Source organism: Oculina patagonica, chromosome 7, assembly GCF_052425735.1.
Source record: "Oculina patagonica isolate OP01 chromosome 7, crgOcupat, whole genome shotgun sequence".
Classification (NCBI taxonomy): domain Eukaryota; kingdom Metazoa; phylum Cnidaria; class Anthozoa; order Scleractinia; family Oculinidae; genus Oculina; species Oculina patagonica.
Window position 1 is genome coordinate 6,461,902 of NC_135764.1, and position 6,542 is coordinate 6,468,443.

The 6,542-nt window shown below is 38.6% G+C and overlaps 1 protein-coding gene and 1 pseudogene across 2 annotated transcripts in view; both read left to right on the forward strand.

Moving 5' to 3' along the window:
• LOC144661416 (uncharacterized) overlaps nucleotides 1–6,542 on the forward strand; it is a 59,375-nt gene that overhangs the window by 40,701 nt on the left and 12,132 nt on the right. The window lies entirely within an intron of this gene.
• LOC144661433 (uncharacterized) overlaps nucleotides 1–6,542 on the forward strand; it is a 47,428-nt pseudogene that overhangs the window by 40,670 nt on the left and 216 nt on the right. Inside the window, exon 5 of the transcript XR_013572273.1 lies at nucleotides 5,327–6,542. This exon is cut by the window's right edge and continues 216 nt beyond it. The product of XR_013572273.1 is annotated as an uncharacterized LOC144661433 (transcript). The remainder of the gene's footprint in view (nucleotides 1–5,326) is intronic.

Sequence of the window (6,542 nt, forward strand, 5' to 3'; positions counted from 1 at the left end):
AATTTATATTTAGCTGTTTTGAGTTTGGTGTGTTTTTGTGTGTGTAGGGATTTATGAAATTGCTTTACCACTTCTAAAAGTACGAAGAAGAAATTTTATTAACGCTAAAACTAAGTAAAGGTGTTGTGTTCATTAAGTATAAAGGAATTCTGCAGTTTTTTTAGGATGAGCTGTTTCACACTGTTGTAAATTGTAAAATAAATGTTATTGTCTCATGGCCTGAGAAAAAAAATTAACCAAAATATATACAACACTTAATGCGGACAACCAAACCCTCGGCAGGGCAACCAAACTCAGGGGTTAGGTTGTCCGGCATTTGCCATAAGGACAACCTTTATTTTTTTCTAATTTCAAAACCTTGCCGCAGTTTGCTGTTTGGTGGACAAGTCAATGTATTTTTGACCAAAAGTATTAGTTTGTACAATTACATCTCTCATGTAACAATCACTGGGTGAGTGGGCGAGCGCTAATTTCCATCCCTGCAGGAGAAAGAACAACATACAGTGGTAGGTACAGTGGTAGGGATTTTTCTATTTAAAACTCATTCACATTTTTGAACTGAAGTAGGAATAATTTTCCCCATACAAATCCTTATAATTTTGATGTTATGCGATGATTGCCTTGACGCTCATATAACAACACTCAAACAATGCTGAACAAAGATCACATGGTCTATTTCTCCCATAGAGCTTGGGGTACCTGTGGTTCTACTACCATGAAATATATACATGAAGATACCAAACAGCTGCAGTCTGGGGAGTATTATGCACCAAGAATAGCTTTGGTTTACACCCTATAGACAGAGTATAGGTCAAATTGTACATCTACATGGCTATCTATAAGCAGCTGCAGAGCTACCAACCAGCTGCCAGAACAGAAAAGCTTTATTTGTCCTTGAATTGGAGATCTTTTGAATAACTTGAAAATTGACAAAGTAATTATTTTCTTTTATAACCCACCGATTAATGTTTGCACACGCTTATTGGACAAACGCATCGTGGTACAAAATCAGACGACGGGTATCAGACAATATACCCTGTTCAATTTGATATCTGTCGCCCGATTTTATAGAAAAGTACAAAACAAACAAACAAAGTCACCTTCAAGTCCAACTTTTAAATCTAATCACAGTGTTAAAAATACGTAAACCAAACAACTTGCATTTATTTCAACTGCAGTTATCCATGATTATCACTGTAGGTTTTTTTCCTATTGTTCATAAACTAGTTGGAGGGTTCTAAAATAAATAAACCCCTTTCTTGCTCGCTGGTATGTTGAAAGATAATACCCTTGGCTGAAAGATAGTCCTTAAAATTTCACAGTTGCCCTTGAAGCTTCCCTTCTAATCCAACTGTTCATAAATACCAGCTGCCTAAAGAGGTTTATAGCCCCATATTTAATTATGCATACAATGTATCAGTCAAATCGAAGGTTCAACAACCCCCCCCCCCCCCCCCCGACATACCCCGGGCATTTGATGCCTTTGCCTTCCCGGGGAGAAGGGAATTTGATAATGGAAGTCTTCCCAGGGGGTGGGGAATTTGATCCGACTGCATAGGGGGTGGGGAATTTGAATGCAGACTTGATTTGTGGTTGTATGTGCTCATGGGTTTATTGTTATGGTGGAGACTGATAATCTTCTATGTGTTGGTTATCTTCTATTTATCAAATTATTATGGAATGGAGAAAAAAACTGCGTGGTCTATTTATAAAGCCGGTAGGCAGACAGGATTTTACGAGCATTAGAAGCTATACAGTTAAAACAGTTATCTGTTAAACTATTAATTTTTCCCAGGGGGAAATTGTCTTGTAGTGGGGCATTTGAACGGCTTTTTGGCCCAGGGAGGCGAAAATTTGAACAAAAGTTTTCCAAAACCCTTGAGCCTTTACCCTTGAGAGTTGTGTCTTTCAAATTGAAATTAATACTCACATGTAAATGAAAACTAATTTCCATATGGACAAAGTTACAATTCTCTAAAGAGCATCACATGATCTGAAATGGGCAATTTACGTATGTAGCTAAAGAGGTCTATCTCTTTAGAACTAAAACAGACTGTTCACTTATAATTGATACTGTTTATACATACTTGTTCAAGAAGTTTGTCTTGAAATTATAAACTGTGCTGATGTTATTTTATAACTGATGTGAAACCATGTACAGTGACTCTATGCTCGATTTATTGATTTACAAACACATTTATTTTTCAAAACCACTTTCCGGCATTTCAGTTCAATACAATATGCTTATAAAGTTGAGTTTGAGGGAGGTTCTGAGAGGGGAATATAAAATCCCATTTCTCAGCCTATTTTTTTTCTCAAGTTTTCAAATCCCAGTCCCAGTTCTAGTTTATTTGTTTGTGATTCCCAGTCCCAGTGACCCAAATCCTATTTTCTAGTGAACATTTGCCCAAAACCCAGTTTCCATTTTACCCCTTCAGGTCCCTCTTTAAGTTATCAAGGTTGATTTATGGGAATTGTGCTGTGAAGTGAAACAGAATTTAGTTAGAGTTTAATATTGTTCTTACACCAATATCTTCAGCTTATAATCCTTGATCATTTTTTATGTCTTATTGAGGAACACATCAAACAAATTTTCAAGTCTTGTTTTTTCCCGAAAGGAATATTGTCAAAAATTGAAAGTGCATTAATGAAGAAAGTTTAAAAATTGCTAAACATGCCTTCCGAGATTTAACATTATGGCCTTCCACAACATCTACTTTCCAGACTACAATCTGTTCATAATACAGCAGCCCGAGTTGTTCTGTATACATTAGTAGGAAATTGTATCATGTAAAATTTAGCTCAACTGGTTTGCTGTTTGCTTTGACATATTACACAAGATTCTCCTACCAATTTTTAAAGTACTTAACAAGCTGCATGTTGCTACATCAGAAACTACATGTGTACATGTAACTGCATTACCAAACATTGTCATGTATTCTGTGATCTCCTTGCTAGATTGACAATTTGTGGAGTGCTGCACTGTACAGTTATGTAGCTATATGCCTTTTTACCCATTACGTGCCTATGATACTAGCCAAGAGCATTGTGTGCCATGATTTATGCGAGGCCTCCATGCTTGTGAGATAACTATGTTTTTCTGTTATGTTGACTCAGAAGACCAATTTAACTGTGTTAGGTCTTCACTTACACAACAAAATTCAAACATTAAGTCTGATGTAGCATGGAATGCCAGTTTTAACGCCGGCAACACTGCCTCTCTCTTCCCCCCCCCCCCCCCCCACACACACACACACACACACAACCACCACCACCACCGGCTTATAAACATCCTTTTTAATTTTTCTTAATATTCTTTTATTATAAATGCCAGCAGTTCATTTGTAATAAACGGTAATAACCGTGGTGAATGTCTGCATAAGTGCTAATATCAAAACTAATACAACATTGACGGCCTTACATGTACTATAATTTCGCACATCTTGTTGCTATGATCCTGTGTAGAAATTTAAACTTACAATTCTCTTAGTTTGGTCGCTATATTGCAAATTAATGGCGGAAGCATTATAAACGGCTTAGAAATACATTTTGAGTTTTCTAACAATTCCTGAAGGATCTTTTGCCCCTTGTCAGGCTATCCTGATAATTATTTTCGCGCCATAAATATTTGAAGAACCTCTGGCAAAAGTGTCAGTTATTTTGAAATTGATTTAAAAATCCGAATTAAAAGAGCATAAAAAGTAATTTTCCTACCTGGGCTCTACTAAAGCATTTCCATTTTGAGTGATTACCGATGTCTGGTAGGAAAACGTGGGCTATTCCAAAATCAATAACTAGAAAGTTGTCTATTTTGCGTACAAAATGCAATAATAGTTGATCCCCTCCAAACAAACAGGAAATGTTATACATTCCTTAAGGTGAGTCATGATCCGTAACTGTTTTTTTTTTCTTTTTCTTTTTGTGTTTGTTTACCAGGGGCACAGTTCCCAAGTTAGAGGTCAAGTTTTAATGGTTGGCCCGCATTACTTCTATGTTTATCAGCAGTAATCCGCAAATTTGAGGTTTTCCCCGCTTTGCAGCTAAGGGTCTTCATTTAGTACTTTATACAAAGTGAGCGTTTAATCACTGTGTAATAGTTGATCCCTCCAAACAAACAGGAAATGTTATACATTTCTTAAGGTGAATCATGATCCGTAACTGTTTGTTTTTTTTGTTTTTGTTTACCAGGAGCAATTCCCAAGTTTTAATGGTCGGCCCGCATTACTTCTATGTTTACCAGCAGTAATCCGCAGATTTGAGGTTTGTCCCGCTTTGCATCTAAGAGTCCTCATTTAGTACTTGGTCAATTAATAGTTTAGCAGTGCTACAAACAACACAGTCTCCCGGGGGGGGGGGGTACTCCCTATAATGGCCTATACGGGGAGGCTCCGCCCGAAAGGGGTACCTTTTTAAGGCTTCAGGTATATAAAAGAGTAGGGAGATCACGAGTTTAGGTATATGAAAGGGTATGGAAATCTGTCACTTAGGTATTTAAAAGGGCCTTTAATTAAAATATTTCGAACAGACGCAATTTATGGCTGTGTTATTTTAATTTATTAACGCTACATGAAAATGACAAGAAAACGTCCTGTTTAAAGTCCACGCCATGTCTTTTAGGTATATAAAAGGGGTACCTTTTTTCAGTTAAAGGTATACGAAAGGGGTACAATTTCTGTCAAAATGGTATATAAAAGGGTAAGGGGTTAGCACTATGGGCGGAGCCTTCCCGTAGAAAATTTTTTTGAGTACCCCCCCCCCCCCCGGGCACAGTCTAAAAGCAATAGAGCGTTATCACTCACGTGACCAACACCCATATTGGTTTACTAAAACAAAAGACGATTGCTGCATAAAAATAGAGTTTCATTCCCGGAGGAGTGGCTTAGTACACCAATATAGCCACCATTTTTTTGTTTTAGGAACACTCTTTTGGCTGCCGTGTCGTCACATGAAACGCTCTATACAAAGTGAGTGTTAAACCACTTTGAATGTGAGATTGTTTATCTTCACGCGAAAATGTGTTCAAGTATTCCTTTTCAAAATGTAACGTATTATAGAAATTTTATATGCAATCTAAAATGGCATTTTACCTTGATAACGAAGAGTTTATTGTGAGGCCAGTGTGCCATGTCTTAATTACTAAATACCATTTCCATTATGTTACAGGAAACATAGTTCCCTCGCACTAAAGTATTCACTATCGCATGATGCCAGGGAAAAAAGCTCAGGGAAACAGGTCATTTAACCAAATGAACCAAATCCAACAACGAGAATACCTGCAGAAAAGAAAGAAGTCTTATACATGCCAACAGTGCAGCAAGTGTTTCAGCCAATCAGAACATCTCAAGGAACATAAACGAATTCACACAGGAGAGAAGCCCTTTACTTGCAAACAGTGTGGCAAGTGTTTCAGCCGAGCAGGAAATCTCCAGGCACATAAACGAATTCATACAGGAGAGCAACCGTTTACTTGCAAACAGTGTGGCAAGTGTTTCAGCCGAGCAGGAAATCTCCAGCGACATAAACGAATTCACACAGGAGAGAAACCGTTTACATGCAAACAGTGTGGCAAGTGTTTCAGTCAAGCAGGACATCTCCAGAAACATGAACGAATACATACAGGGGAGAAGCCGTTTACTTGCAAACAGTGTGGGAAGTCTTTCGACCATACCTCAACTCTCTGGCAACATGAAAGACTACACACAGGAGAGAAGCCGTTTGCATGCAAACAGTGTGGCAAGCGCTTCAATTACGCAGGAAATTTCCAGCGTCATAAACGAATTCACACAGGAGAGAAACCGTTTACATGCAAACAGTGTGGCAAGTGTTTCAGTCAAGCAGAACATCTCCAGAAACATGAACGAATACATACAGGAGAGAAGTCATTTACATGCAAACAGTGTGGCAAGTGTTTCAGTCAAGCAGGACATCTCAAGAAACATAAACGAATGCACACAGGAGAGAAACCGTTTACATGCAAACAGTGTGGCAAGTGTTTCAGTCAAGCAGGACATCTCAAGGAACATAAACGAATGCACACAGGAGAGAAACCGTTTACATGCAAACAGTGTGGCAAGTGTTTCAGTCAAGCAGGAATTCTCCAGCAACATAAACGAATACATACAGGGGAGAAACCATTCACGTGCAAACAGTGTGGCAAGTGTTTCAGTCAAGCAGGACATCTCCAGACACATAAACGAATACATACAGGGGAGAAGCTGTTCACATGCAAACAGTGTGGCAAGTGTTTCGGCCTAGCAGGAAATCTCCGGCGACATAAACGAATTCACGCGGGAGAGAAACCGTTTACATGCAAACAGTGTGGCAAGTGTTTCAGTAAAGCAGAACATCTCCAGAAACATGAACGAATACATACAGGGGAGAAGCCGTTTACTTGCAAACAGTGTGGGAAGTCTTTCGGCCATGCCTCAACTCTCTGGCAACATGAAAGAATACACACAGGAGAGAAGCCGGTTGCATGCAAACAGTGTGGCAAGCACTTCAATTACGAAGATAATCTCCAGCGACATAAACGAATTCACACA